Raw genomic sequence first — 16,057 nt, 5'->3', positions numbered from 1 at the left:
AGTGGCTGGCTGGTGTGACCTGCTGGAGACTGATTCTCCTAAATAGCTTAGTGACAGGTTCCCTTCCCACCCCATCAGGAATGTTCCTCATGAATCACCCGGAAGTCAGACAGGCGCACGACTCCCTCAGGTGTGTGCAGCACTCCACATGACCTCTCTGAACCTCAGTCCACTGCATGCTCAGTATTCCCCCTGGTCCTATGAGGAAGCTGAAGATCAGCTAGTCAGGGGATGGATAGACCCCAGGCACCCTCCTTACTGTAAATTTGCTGGGATTTGGAATCAGGCCCATTCACAGTTGCTTACACCACATTGAGAGTCAGTGTGGCGACTGGTCACAAGCCGGGCACAGAAGCCGTCTCACATTGCCCCAGATTCTCATCTGCAAAGCGGAGCTAATAACGAAGTTTGCCTCGGGAGATGTTGTGGCAAGAAATGAGTTGAGATGAGAATGGCTCTCCACACAGTTATGGGCAAGAAACACCCTGCAGAGCTGTGGCTATAAGCATTCCTGTGTCCTGCATGCTTGCCCACCTCCCTGAGCCTCTGCCCCAGAGCTAATGGGCTGTCCCGACCAATTCTAGCTGGAAACCTCTCCAAACCCTCATCACGACCCATACATCTCACCTGGACAGTCCTAAGAGGCCCTGCAAGCTCAGCCATGGTGAGCACCTCCTAGACACTGGACAGACATACACAACTCTCCAGCAAAACCTCCTGTGGCTCCCCTTGGAAATGTCCCCATGGAGTCATGGCAGTGGTCCCTCTAGGATGGGTGCCTCTGAAATCAGTCTGACTCTATTCCTCTTTCAGCCCTTCTAGTGCTGCCTCCCCCAGACTCATTCTGCATGTAAACTCTCCATTTTCAGGGAGTATGGTTGAGTTTCTCAGATCCAGGCTTGTGTAGATGTTGCTTCCATGGCCTGAACTCATCAAGCTCTCCATTCTCAGAGACCCATCCCATACACACAGCTCCCTGAGAAATGTCCTTGGCCATCCCTGCCCGCAACCTGTGCATTCTGAAGGGCAGCTGCCAAGCATGGTCCACTCACATGTAGCTAGCTCCCGGAAGCTGTCCTACTTTTTTCATGGAAGGCTATAGCAGAGGGAAGCCACATCAGCTATCCGGGGAAACCAGTTTATTTTCCAGTACTTATAACAGAGAATCAAAGATCCTCACACATTTAGAAAATCAACAGCACAAAGGAGATAGGTCAAGATGAATAAACAAAATAACTGACCCCAAAAGAAGCTGAAATAACTTAGGGAATAGAAAATTAAGAGACCAAAACTTCCTTTAATGCCTAAATTAGAGAAATTACTGAATCCATATAACAAGAGCAGATTGCCATGAAATAAGACAGACCAAGAAAGCAAGAAAGAATCCTTGAAAACTAAGCATGACCACTGAAATTTGAAAACACATCATTAGAAGGGATGGGAGAACCAGCTTAGGAAATATCCCGTAATGTAGAGCAAAAACACAGAAAGATGGAAAACTTCAGAGCTAAAATAAGAGACATGGATGATTAACACTAATGACCCATCATCCAATTACTAAAATTTCCAGGAAGGAAAAATCAAGACAATGAAAGGCAGCATATCAGTCATAGTCTGCATAGGACACATAATTCACCCCCAGATTGTCAAACAAAGGGACTTTAATAAAAAGGTAACTTACAGAGGTGTGGGAAGGGTTAAAGGAAAGAAACAAGAAATGGTGAGGCACCCAGAGACTGGCAGAAGACAGAAGCAATCACCACCCTACAGCTAAAAGAACAAAAGGAGAAAACCACATTACCACAGCCAGAGGACTGCAGAGGAAGGGCCCCCAGTGGGAGCTTCTGTAGTGTGGAGGCATGCCACCGCCTCCAGACAGCATCGAAGCAAGGGGAAGTAGAAAAGAATTCTACCAACCTCTCTCTCCTTCCACTTCCAGTCTCCTGTCAGTCCCTCCCATTGACCAAACCCAACTGGAGCCCTGCCAGCAAAGGAGCCATCAGCTTCCCCTGGCACAGGGAAGAGCAGAGAACCACAGTAGAGAATGCATCTGGGTGGGGTGTGAGCAAAATAGTCGACACATAGAATCATCAATAGCAAGAGTATTCCAGAGCTACAGATTAAAAGGAAGCCCGGGGAACTGCTCCACACCTAGACAGGTACTGCAAAATTTCAAAACACCAAAAAAAAAGAAAAAAAAAAAAGAAGATTCTAAAATGATGTTCCATGGGTGGGAGCAGGAAGAGAAAGGTTGCCTACAAAGGAAAGGAGAGACAGAGACCATTCTCAGTCTTGTCAACAACATAGGATGATGGAAGACTCTGAAAAGATGGAGCTATATTTTTAGGACTCCTGGAAATATATTTTGAACCTAAAACGCTCATCTCAGCCATAATATCAAGTGTAAGGGTAGAATAAGGATATTTCTAAACTTGCAAGCTTACATTTCCTGAATCCTTTCTGAGAGAGTTCATTAAGGAAGTGTATTAGTTCATTTTCACACTGCTATAAAGAACTACTTAAGACTGGGTAATTTATAAACAAAATAGGTTTAATTGACTCGCAGTTCCACATGGCTGGGGAGGCCTCAGAAAACTTACAACCATGGCAGAGGGGGAAGCAAGGTACATCTTACATGGCGGCAGGAGAGAGGCTGGGGACTCCCAAACACTTTTAAACCATCAGATCTCGTGGAAACTTACCATCATGAGAACAGCATGAGGTAAACTGCCCCCATAATCCGATTACCTCCCACCAGGTACCTCCCTCGGCATGTGGAGATGACAATTAGAGATGAGATTTGGGTGGGGACACAGAGCCAAACCATATTAGAAGGTACTCCAGCACAACTGGTATAAAATCAAGCAAGGAGAGATGAGGTCAAAGAAATGGTTGAACAGGCCCAGGAGCCTGGGATTTTCTTTCCCTACGCAAATAGTAAACCCGCATTACTGTATTTCTAGGGGAATTACAGGGATCGATGCCATGATTAAAGACATGAAAGATGCAGAGACAGGGAAGCCTGTCACATTTCTGCCCACTTGGCTCACCTCTTTAGCTCTTTAGCCTGTGCAGGAAGTTGCTGAATCTTGGAGAATGACTGTATGTCGTCGTAAATTTAATCAGGCAGTAACTCCAATTTTAGCTGCTTTTCTAAATGCAACATAGAACAACTTAACCACTCTCAGCACTTAGTATGTAGCTATTGACTCAGCTTGTGTTTTCTCCCCATCTATATCGGTAAGAACCAGCAGAAGTTTGCTTTCACCTGGCAAGGATAGAAGTACAAAGTCAGTGTCTTCTCCCAGATCATGTTCATTTTCCAGCTTTCTGTTATAGTGTGGTCTACAGAGACCTTGATCTTCTGAACATCCCACAGATCCACAGATGGTATGCTGGTGCACTACACTGGTAGCACATGCTGATTGAACTGATGAGCAGGGAGAATAAACCAGATGCCTTCATAAGATGCATACAGCACATGGGCATGGGTGGGACAGTAGCCATCATAGCCCAGGTAGTCTAAGCTAAGCACACTGGATATGTACCAGATGGCACCCATCTGGCGTGGGGGAGCCTGGCATGGCATGTCAGAGCCAGAATAGGACAAAGAGTGGCCATGCAGGGAGGCAGGGGCACGGTGGCCTAGCACAGGGTGTTAGAGTCCAAGTACTGTCAAATGAAAGTCCACATGGCAGAAGGGGACAACCAAGTGTGGATGCCAGAGCCACACAGAATGAGTGGAGGGGCAGAGTTCTGCTATGGAAGATTGGGTATATGCAGGGGGACCAACTGAGCAAAGTTGGGAGCCAGTTTTCTCACTCATGGAGAAGGCAGTCATGAATATGGAAGGAGGGAAACCCAGAATAAGCCCTGTGGTTTTGATTAGAATTGAAAGTATTGAAGTGAGCTCATGGTTTTCTATATAGAGAGATAAATATTGATCTAATAGTGTGTGTGCATATATATCCTTGCTCTGTCCACTGAGAGAGTCTAGGAGCAGTGATACCCCAATAGCAATGAACACTCCTAGCACCCATATATTGACTTCTAAATGCCATTCTCCATTAAAAGAATCCAAGTCTCCTTCGGAAAATGGCTGATTCCAGGGCAAGGGCTGGGAAAGCCCAAGATAAACCTGAAAGATCTTGGGAGCTAGAAAGTAATGAAGTACTCTAAGAATGAAGGGTGCAGGCCAGAAAAGCCCAGAACCTGGCTTGAAGGGGCCCTTGATGGCCAAATCTTCGACCATGTGAGCATCGAAGTAAATAATAATGATGATGGATAATAGCCTACTGAATAAAATAAAAATCTGAGTTCATTTCAATATAACTAAATGATGGAGTAAAGTGACAGTTTGATGAGGAATGGAATATATTCATGGTTTCAGTGTGCCTCATCACAAAATACTTGTTTATTACAAAGAGAAGAGTCACCTTACAGTGGAGAAGGCTGGCAGTCACCTCTGTAATCAAATGATCATAGCGAACACCATCACTAATCCTAGAGTGAAATTACTCACCGCATGACAGGATGCAAGGAAAACGCAGCACAGCTTCTGTGATCTTCCTGCTGAAGGTGCATGCAAGTGAATCCAACCCTGAAGAAGCATCAGCCTCAACCCAGGTGAGGGACACACTACAGAATAACTGGCCTGTCATCTGGAAACATAAGGCCATGGAAGTCAAGGAAAGAAGGGAGAACCATTCCAGATTGAAGGAGACCAGAGACAGGAGAATGAAACCTGTGTATCTTGGGACAGCTGATGAAACTTTAGTGGAGCCTGCAGATAAGGCGGTAGCAAGGTGTTCATGCAAACTGCCAGGATCATGCTCTCAAATGGCGCAGAAAAATTAATGTTCTTTATCCTCACTTTCAACTTTTCTATAAGTTTAAGATGATTTAAATTATATTTTTCAAGGTGTCAAAAATTTTCTTCATCTTTATAGAATGAAACAGAAATAAAAATTGAAAGTGGTAACCTCTGGAAATAGAACTGGGGGAAAGAAGGAAAGAATATTAACGGGAGTTATCTGACCCATAGGATTTTAGGCCATTTTTTGCTTTGTTTCCTTTTCTAAATTTCTCTCTATTAAAAAAGAATGAATGATTACAACTTTATAAGGGAAAGAATCCATAAAATATATGTAATTAAATCCCATGGTACAAAGGGCAAAGAAGCTTGGCAACAACGCTTCCAGCCTCAGTTTTGTCATATGTAAAATGGAGCAAAGATGGGTTCAGGCTCATTACAAACTGGTGAGCGTTCAAATAATTAAGGGATAGGGATAGAATATCAAAGTATTTTCAAAGCCACATAGAAGGGAGGTGTGAGGGAGGGTTCCTAGGACTTCAAAGTCGGAAGCCGATAAGGGCCTGGCCTTCCGAGAAGCCTTCTAAGCAGAGATTCTGGCCAGCAGGGCTGCTGAAGTGGGCACACCTGCTGTAGGAGGCGTCTCCTTGGGCCCTGAGGGATCACCTGTTCTTTGTTTACCTTTGCTTCTCTGCTGAGGCCATAAAGAGGCTGGGCTGTAAAATAACCTACTCTGGCCCCAGGAAAGAGATAAGAGATGTCAACTGGGCAGCCAACACCTTCCCTGCCTCCCACCCCAAACAGCTGGCCCTGCCCTCCCCACCCCCACCTCTTCTTCTCTCCAGAGTAAAGCTGGACTTCCCTACTGCCTCCTGCCTGTCCTTTCTCACCAGTGCTGCCACCCTTTTTCTCCACTCTATTTCAAGGAAGTAGCCATCTGCCACTAAAACTTTATCCCATGATCCAATCCATGAGCTTGAATCCAACCAGCCCAGAACAGCATTTTCCCCCTTGATAGAGAATAAGAGAAAGACAAAGACAAAGGCACATTATTTCCCTAAAGTCCTATATTCCCTGTCTTCTGTGAACCAGTGAAATTATCAACCCACAGTGGGTCAGCTGCCCTTCTGTGGAGCACATCAGAGGAAAAATACCAACGCAGCCCTGGCTGCACACTTTGTGTCGACTCACCCAATCCTTCTCCCTGCCTTCTGGAACTACAGAGATTCGTTCAGTCTACTGTCATTCAACTAATATTTTAAAGCAGTTCAGTAGACTGAATGTTACATGGACAATAGACTCAGTGTTACAGAGACACTGGATGTACAGTTTTGCTTCCAAAGACATGTTATAAAAAAGGGCACAGATGGGATCATAAGTAAAATAGGCACCAGATTACCATATGCTTTGAACAGAGAATTTACCCTATTCTATTCCCCATCTCAAATTGTGCTTAGCTATGTTGTCCTACCAAAATTCCCTGATATGGTGATATATTAGTTAGCTAAAGCTGAGTAAAAAAGAGCCACAAAATCTTAGTGACATACAATTGACATGACTGCAGGTCAGCTGGGGCTAGCTGACCTAGGCGAGCTCAATGGGGCAGCTCTGTTTCAAGCTATGAGTCCAACTGGACTTGGCTCCTCACTGAGATTTAAACTTCTCCACTGATATTCCATCTGGGGCTCAGGCTGAAGGAGTTCAAAGAAGTGTTATGCATGGAGATGGCAGCAGTTCAAGAGGACAAGCCCAGCTATGCAAGGTAATTTCCATTCCTCCGTGAGTCCCATCTGCTAACATCCATTGACCAAAGCAAGCTACATGGCTGAGCACAGTCGAGAGGCAAAGAACTGTCCCCCACCTGCCCTGAGGCCAAAGCAAGTCAGAGCCATGCCCAACATTAATAGAACCAGTAACTACACTCTTCCAGTGAAATGGAGAGGTGGAAGAGTGAATATGTTTGAACAGTAGTCTCATCTATCATAGTCAATGATACAATTTCAGAAATATTAAGGAAACCAGTATTTGTATCTATCTCATTGAATATAATAATGAAAAATTTCTCATCTTACATTACCAAGTCCAACTCACTTTTTCCACAGATAATTTTAAATCTTCCCCCAAAAGAAGCCCCATTCCATTTTCTCATGGAAATAATAAACTCAAAATTTCCCATCCCCTAGAGCAGTTTCACTCTGAAACAGATACAGTTTCCCTACACTTCCAGACTGGGCTATATAAAGTTCTACAAGGACACACAAACATAGACAAAAAAGAATATTGCAATATTAGTCGTGTGTGTGTGTGCATACATCACATGAGAAAATTCCCAGATCCAAATGAGGTTATAATAGCAGCTTATAATTAGAGTAACTATTCCATTATACAAAAAATTTATCTCCCAAAAGGTACTGTTAAATCAAGTTTAGCCGGCCGGGTGCGGTGGCTCACGCCTCTAATCCCAGCACTTTGGGAGGCTAAGGCAGGTGGATTACCTGAGGCCAGGAGTTTGAAACCAGCTTGGCCAACATGGTGAAACCCCATCTCTACTAAAAATACAAAAAATAGCCAGGAATGGTGGCACACACCTGTAGTCCCACCTACTTGGGAGGCTGAGGCAGGAGAATCACTTAAACCCAGGAGATGGAGGTTGTGATGAGCCGAGATCACGCCACTGCACTCCAGCCTGAGTGACTGAGACTCCGTCTTAAAAATATAATAAAAAATAAATCAATTTAGCCTAAATCTGCCTCCTTACATATTTTAAGTTCAGCCTAAAGGTTTTTCTGTACATCATGAACTATAACAAGTGGAGGTGTAAACAGACTATAGTCTACACTTGTGCTAATCAATGAGTTTTGGCCAATCAAATGTAGCCAACTGTTTGAACCCTGTTCAAATAAGGTGAACACCAAGCTGTAACCAATCAGCTATTTCTGTACCTCACCTCCGTTTTCTGTACCTCACTTTCCTTTCTCTGTCCATAAATCTTCCTCCATCACTTGGCTATGCTGGAGTCTCTGAGCCTACTCTGGCTCAGAAGTTTGCCCAATTCGCGAATCATTCATTGCCTGCTCACTTAAGCTCCTTTAAATTTAATTCAGCTGAAGTTTTTCTTTTATCAGATGGTGTCAGAGCAGATCTGAAGTAGAGCTTCTAACGACTCCCAGGAGTGCTGAGTGACCGAAGCCAGGTACCTGCAGGACCTATTTGTGTTCGTTGATCTCTCAGAGCAGTTGGAAGTCATGGTAAGTTTTCTCTCCAATGTCAGAGCTCCACTGATTTGTGTTTTGAGCTCTCCGAGTTTCTTTGAGCAAATTTCTGTTCCAAACTGGGTTTGGAAATCATGACAGAAACTGGGCTGGTTCAAGGAATGGATTTGATCTGGTAATTAACTGGCTTGGATACAGTTAGAGGCCTCTTACATCTGACTGGGTCAGAAAGAAACGTAGTAAATGGTAATATTGCAGGGGTGTAAAATTAGGCTATTGAAAATTCACAGGGATTTTTGTGTTTTACCCCTTTGTTTCTTTTTTTTTTTTTTTTTGAGACAGTCTCACCTTGTTGCCCAGGCTGGAGTGCAGTGGCGCAATCTCAGCTCACTGCACTCTCTGCCTCCCAGGTTCAAGTGATTCTCCTGCCTCAGCCTCCTGAGGAGCTGGGATTACAGGCGTCTACCACCACGCCCTGCTAATTTTTTGTATTTTTAGTAGAGATGGGGTTTCACGATGTTGGCCAGGCTGGTCTTGAACTCCTGCTCAGGTGATCCACCCGCCTCGGCCTCCCAAAGAGCTGGGATAACAAGTGTGAGCCACTGCACCCGGCCTTGTTTCATTTTTCTTATGCCCTTTGGTAGGAGAAAAATCATTGGCTAGGTTGATCAAAGGAACCTGAGAGCAAAGCCAAAATCTGAGGTAAAAATTGGATCCTTAATTTCTTTTTTTTTTTTTTTTAATTTGAGACGGAGTCTTGATCTGTCGCCGAGGCTGAAGTGCAGTGGCGTGATCTCGGCTCACTGCAAGCCCCGCCTCCCGGGTTCACGCCATTCTCCTGCCTCAGCCTCCCAAGTAGCTGGGACTACAAGCGCCCGCTACCACGCCCGGCTAATTTTTTTTGTATTTTTAGTAGAGACGGGGTTTCACCGTGTTAGCCAGGATGGTCTCGATCTCCTGACCTCGTGATCCGCCCACCTCGCTTCCCAAAGTGCTGGGATTACAGGCATGAGCCACCGCGCCCGGCCTGGATCCTTAATTTCTGAAGAACTGAGTTCCTTCTGGCTAATACCTGCATAAGTGGTAGGCCCCGGAAGCAGCAGTCTTATAGAAATGGTGAAATCTTACTAAAGATAACTTAGAGTGGAATGTTCCAAATGAACAAAACTGCACTGAAGTGCATTTGAAAATGAGGGCTCCCAAGTTAGTCTCATCTAGGGATGTCTATTGATATGCAGAAGCTTCTAAAAAGATTTCAGTATTTTTATTTAAAGACTTTACAAAAGGCAAATCGAAAGCTTATGCGACTCATTGACTTAAAAAATTAAATCTGCCAGCCTTTTAGCTTAGTTATGATCCCGATCCAAAGGAAATAGACCGCAGCACCAATGGGCGACTTTGGGTGAGTAGTGGGTTCATTTTACCTGGTAAAGGATGGGATTGGGTTGGAGGCCTTCCCCCTCAGTAAAGTCCCTCTTTGTTAAACGTGGATTTGGCACCATGGGGTTAACCACTATTCTCTTTGGAGTGATCTGCCTTGCACTCTTTGCTAACACCAGTGGGTGATAGGATTAGGCGTGTACCAGGCCATAGAACGTGGGGAACTTTTTCTCCCCAAAGGGGAAAATTTGAGAGCTGATGGGACTGCTCGAAAAGATCCTTCACTACCAACAATCAGCCGCCTGAACTTCTGATTCAGCATCCCTGCAATGGGTGGGTCTTTCTCTGGCCTCCCTGAGCTCCTCATCTTCCCCAGTCTGCCACAGGCAATGCTTTTCTCCCTTTCTCTTCTTTCCCTTTCTTTTCTGTTAAAAGGGCGTCCATCTTGCCCAAAGATCACATGTTGAAACTCCTTTAATCCACTTTGAATGTATTAAAGATGACAGGGACCAACTGGGGGCAAGTTTGAGCCTCACAAGTTCGATAGTGGGTGCTAAGCAGAGTGGCTAATGTCTATGTTTTGTCACATGTATTTTTCTCTGGCCAGAATGGAAAACATTAATTTGGGTCCTCTATGCAGCTAGTTGGGTGGCAACTTGCAAAATTGAGAGGCTTTTGCCTATGGTTACAAACTTTGCTACAGATTCCTGAAACAAGCAAAAAACTGAATGAGGTCTCCATCTTGTTTAATGTCCTTGGGAGCTTGACCTTGTAACCACGTGGCAGTACTTTCTCTTGGTCTCTGCCATCTAGGGAAAAGGAATTTTGGGGCTCATATCATAGTTAGCTCTAAAAATTATTTCGAGTAGTTAAAAGCCATTGCAAGCTCAAAATTGATTGCTCTAGACTCTTTGTGGGAAAAGCAATGGAAACTGCCCAATGTTTTAGCTCAGCAGCTAAGGGTTTGCCATTTTATAATGGCAGCCTGGGTTCTATCCTGGCTTACAGAATGAGTACATTCTGGTGGACATCTCTGTGACCTTTACCATTTGTTGATTCTCTTCCCCTCCATTAACAACTTCTGGCTTCCCTTCTTAAATTTTCCTTTCTCTGAGCTACCTTTGAAGATTCTTAATTTTGTAAAAATTGAAAATACCTCATACACTCATGGTTAAGTCATAACCTTAGTTGAGGTTTGTTGGTTTCACTTGTAGGGTTACTTATGGTAAAGTTTAAAAGCCAGATATATTGGCTGTTTGCCCTGGCTAAAGTAGAGTAATGAGAAATTAAAAGAACATTTTTGTGAGTGCTGTGGTTAAAAGTCAGTTTAATTAAAGCTGACTTGGATACATATATCCAAGCTATATGTATATTTAAATGGCCTTTATGGGTTTTTATTCTCTTCTTGGATCTTATTTTTCTGAAGAAAATAGGTTTGTTTGTTTTTTCTTCTCAGTCAACTGAATTGTTTTTCTCCATTTTGTCTTCTTGCCACACTTAATGCACACATGAGAAGACCTAAGATAACTTCCAATAGTCTGGGACTCCTTAGGAAAAACAGAGGAAGTGCCATAGACCCAGTTTTGGGAAAAAATCTCGGTTTTCCTCATGAAACCCCAGGAATTGAAAGTAAATAGATTTTGCATTGTGTTATCTGAAGGTTTTCAGTTTTGGGGGTATCAAAAATTACTTGCATTATAAGAGAACTTTTGTGTGTAATAACTAGGTAGGAAATATACTTTTAGAGATGGTTAATGGCAGTTATGGGGGGATACTAACCATGCTTGAATCAGAGAAGCATGCTCTTGGCCACCTAGAAGGTACGGAAAAATCCCCACCCCCTACTAGGAGTCAAATTAATTGACTCTCACGGGGGACAGGCTGATTGCAAAATGGGCTGATTGGCTTTGGGTTGCCATGCAATTAAATGCATGGTAAAAGCATTGCACTGTCTTCTATAGCATTTTCCTCTTTTTAGGGATCCGGGATGTGATATAAAAATGGGACCCTTAATTTTGGAGATCTGTTTTTGTCATTCAGTTGTGCCTCCTTATTAGGTCCTAGAAACCGCATCCTTTCCTGGCCCTGCTCCTTGAAGGACCCCACCCTGAAGCCAGTAATCTAATTAAGAAACTTAAAAACTGGCAAATGAAAAATCTTACAACTAGTGGATCTTTTTCTGTCTGTGTAGTTATATATGTGTTGTGTGTGTGATGTTTATATAAACGAACTCTAAGTAATTGGCTTAAAGAAAAATAAGGCTTAAATGAAATATTTTGAAAGAAAAAACTGTAATGCCTTGTAGTTCACGTGACTTTAGTAATCTCTGAGAAATAAAAACAGTTTTAAAGATTACTGGTAAAATAAAGACATTTGGTCTAAATTAGGTAGGTCAGGCTGGGTGCAGTGGCTCATGCTCGTAATCACAGCACTTTGGGAAGCCAAGGCAGGCGGATCCCTGGAGTCAGGAGTTCAAGACCAGCCTGGCCAACACGGTAAAGCCCCATCTCTACTAAAAATACAAAAATTAGCCGGACGTGGTGGCACATGCTTGTAATCCCAGCTACTCAGGAGGCTGAGGCAGGAGAATTGCTTGAGCCCGGGAGGTGGAGGTTGCAGTGAGCCAGGATCGCAACACTGCACTCCAGCCTGGGCGGCAGAGCAAGACTCCATCTCAAAAAAAAAAATAATAAAATAAAATAAGTAAATAAATTAGGTAGGTCAGATATTAGGTTTACTAAATGCTTTAAGGTCATAAACTGCTTCTTTGGCTTTTGAAAATTGTTCAACTTGCCTGCTTAACAGCTAGGTCAGACCTAAGGACATGTGGAATTAACCACTCCCCTAGCTATGCTGAAAAGGGTCAGACCTTATCTGTACTTCTGTCTGGTGTCCTAGGCTCCAAACCTAGTACGTAATTAAAATCACTCACTTAACAGGGTTTTCACCAAAAATTAATATTGCTAAGAATTAACATTGTAACATGTAATTAAGACTACTAAAAAAAGTTGTACATGCAAAGTGTATAAGGAAAGCAAAATGTGCTTTTACTAAAAGATTATAACAAGGCATGGAAATGTAAATTTTTGCCTAGTTTAGAGGGTTAAAGTATTGTTTTAAATTAGGATAAAGCTAAAGGTTTGAGCAAGTTGTGAAACATTTGTGAAAAATTAATTGTAACAGAGATTCTATGTATGAACATATTGGCTAAATTTAAAGGGGTATTACTCAGTTTTTTCTGTAAATTGAACATTGGAATAAAACCACAACAGTTTCCTTAGAGCACTGATCTGCTCTTTAACAAAAATTGTAAAGGGTTATAAAAAAGACTTATGAGAATCTTATCTTATAGTCAGACATTAAAATTGAACATATTTGTCTATAAGGTTTTATTAAGAATGGGGTTTGACATCAATAATGCACTAATGCAATGGTAAAATTGGCTTTCTCTCTTGAACAAGATTTTTATGCTATATTTTTAAAAATGAAACATTTTTGTTTGCCTTTTGAATAAACTACCAAAAAAAGAAGGGAAAGACGAGACAGATTGTTTGGAAAGCTAAGTCTTCCCTCCATCAATGAGTAAAGGTTTATGCCTTTTATATTTTTGAGTCATCATTTTGGCTAAATGAATGACTTATGTTGACCTGGGATTCTATTTCATAATATTAAGTGTTTTAAACCTTAATAACATATTTGATAAGCTTCCCAAAATCAAATTTCAGCTTCAAAATTGTCTTTTCTGACCTCTAACTTTGAGGTGCTACAGAGGGCCCCTGAAGCATCCAAAAGGGAGGTTAACAGGATTATTTGACATGTTAAGTTACATGAGAAGCATTGTCAAAATAAAAACTAATGTTTAACCTTCTTCAGGCTATATTTTAGTGAATGATATTAATATATGTTCCAAAATTATATGGGGTTTCTAAAATTCTAATATGTCTGAGTATATGCTATCAATCATAGTTATTATGTTAAGTTATTGTAAACCACAGAAATAACCAAATTTTCTTGTCAATTCTGTTTTTAACTATGCCTATTTAAAGTCATTTCCACAGTTATTTGCTTACTGCTGATGCTGTAAGATCTTGGTGTGTGTGTATATGTGTTTAGATGTGTTTACACATATGTACATGTATTGTGTTTTATGTTGTGTCTACATGGCAAAATCTGGCATAGCTGGCCAAAAATTCCTTAAAGAATTCTATTTAGATAAATGAGCACTCATATAAAATATACAGCAATGAACAAAAATTTTTTTCATTCACATGACTTAAGTAAATATTGGATATATTAATTGGCTTCAAAATTGTTGATAACATAAAATTAGAAATGTCTTCAAAATTGTCAACATATATTTTTTGCCTGGGTTAATTGATTAGACAGTTTATTTGCTTCTGTTAGATCCTTTAAGGTTATAAAGCTGTGAACCCAGCCTAAAACAGAATGATTTTTGTGCAATTCTTTGATAAGTAAGATTATTTTAATATTGTTGATTCAATAAAAACAGCTATAGCTTGTGAGTTATCAACCAAATACCCATTTATTTAACTTTAAGGCTCTTACTTAGGTAAACACTTGATATTAACAGGCTACCAAGTTGGCTAATAAAAGAACTTAATGACTAGCTCTAATACCTCAATTTTCATAGTAAACTCTAGATATAATTGTTAAAAAAAATTAGATGATTATACATATAAACTCTAGATATAATTGTTAAAAAGATTAGGTGACGATAAATAGAATAACTGTTTATAAATAAACTTTTCATGTAATCTAAAATCTTAAAGTTATGGTAAATTAAAGAATAGGTACTCATTAAATGTCTGATTCATATCCAAATAAGAAAAAACCAACAAATTGCTAAATAAATATAAGTTTGTTCTTGACTTCTTCAATTTTATAATACTAAATATATTTAGGTCTATTAATCAAAATATAAGTAATATGAAAAAAAATTTATTTGAGAAAGACTCTTATGTGGTAAATTGTCGTCCTAAAGCAAAATGACTAGTTATTTAAGAAACAGGACGTATAGAAAAAAGCAAAAAGTACAAGTATGTCAACTATGGTCCAAGTAAGTCATAAAAAGGTTCATAAAGGGGGAAGTTATGAAATAAATTTTGTGTATGATCAAGTTGTTTATAATTAGAAGGGAATTATTTATAAATGTTTCTAAAGATTAAAATTTGATACTAAAAATACACTAATACTAAACCAAAAAAATGTGGCCCTCTATTTAGAACAACAAGGCTTTTTTGAAGTATTGATCTGCTCTTAATAAAATTGCAAGAGGGTTTTATTTTTAATTCTAAAATCTGTTTTTTCTTTAACAACAATCTTCTAAACTGCAGCCAGTGTCAATATCTGCCACATTTCCTGAGATCTAATTAATTTCCCTAGTTTTGGCTTAAAAATATGGTCCTCTTTATTTACAATGGTAATTCATTCCTTGAGGTAAAGTTTTCCTTTTGAAATTTCTCAAATTTTTGTCTCAGAAGTTCAACTTCTGCTGTAACTTGCAGCACTTGACTTGCAGCAAAAGATCCTTGCCTTCTGAACTTTCTCCCCTTGAAAAGGTGTATTTTTTGCTTGGCTGGGGTGATAAATCTCTCCTTCAACCTTTTTTGTCAACTCTTACATCTTTTTTTTTCCCGCCAGTTCTACCTCTGCTATTATGGTCTGATGCTGAAGTGTTTCTCTTAAAAGCCTAGAAAAGCAATGTTTTCCTCCAGTATAATTTGATTCTATACTCTTGGCTTTTCTCAATATGTCTGAATTGTACCATGTAACCAGGAAAATTTTCCATGCTGTTACTAAGAGCCATGTATTTTCTTTCTCAAGGTACTAGTTTTCTTGTTTACATTCTTCTATAATATAGTGTATACTCACAATCTTGGACATATTCTTCCTGTGTATGATTAAAATCAAGTATATTTTTCATTAGGTTCAACTTCCAGGTTATATTAGTGAGATTCTGGTAAGGAGAAACAGTCATTCTGCAGATTTTCTTTTTAACTTTTTGGTTACTGAGCCAAAAAAAAAAAAAAAAACATTTTATCAAGATAATTTATTGTGTTGTCTTTATTAGGTTTTTGATTACTTAGAAAAACTGATATTGAAAAAGTTTAAGGTGTTTACATCCGTGTAACTTTCTATATTGCTTCTGAAACCTCGACTATCACTTTAGTTAAGTGAATGACTATTATTTTTCAGTGATCTGTGATTCTGTTTCAATCAAATATTTTAAGTTTTTTACATCATTGACAAACTTCCCCAAAATCAAATCCTAATCTAAGTCTTCATGACCTAGAATTAACCTTGGGATTTTTCTAATTTGGTCCCTGGAAAGTCTCAAGAGATATACCTCTCATCTTGTAGATGGGGATATTAAATGATTACTGTTATTTGGTAAATCATACAAAAAACATTGTCAAATGATAAGTGATACTAAATCTTCTTTTAGTTGCATTTATTGGTATGTTGTTGATATGAAAGTTCTGAAAATTCTGTAAATTTATAAAAATATCAGATGAGAAAAAAGAAAAAAGTATAAACAAATTTATAGAAATATATCTTAGTCATAATTCTGGTTATCTTAAAATGCTATACATGATAGAAATAATGAAATTTCCTTGTTGATTATAAACTT

At 40.2% G+C, this 16,057-nt stretch overlaps 1 protein-coding gene across 1 annotated transcript in view; it reads right to left on the bottom strand.

Moving 5' to 3' along the window:
- The window catches only part of LOC100969124 (anthrax toxin receptor-like), a 748,177-nt gene that overhangs the window by 245,795 nt on the left and 486,325 nt on the right, over nucleotides 1-16,057 (bottom strand).

Source organism: Pan paniscus, chromosome 8, assembly GCF_029289425.2.
Source record: "Pan paniscus chromosome 8, NHGRI_mPanPan1-v2.0_pri, whole genome shotgun sequence".
Lineage (NCBI taxonomy): Eukaryota > Metazoa > Chordata > Mammalia > Primates > Hominidae > Pan > Pan paniscus.
Note: the sequence above shows the minus strand (reverse complement) of the source record. Positions and strands in the feature narration are given on the sequence as shown.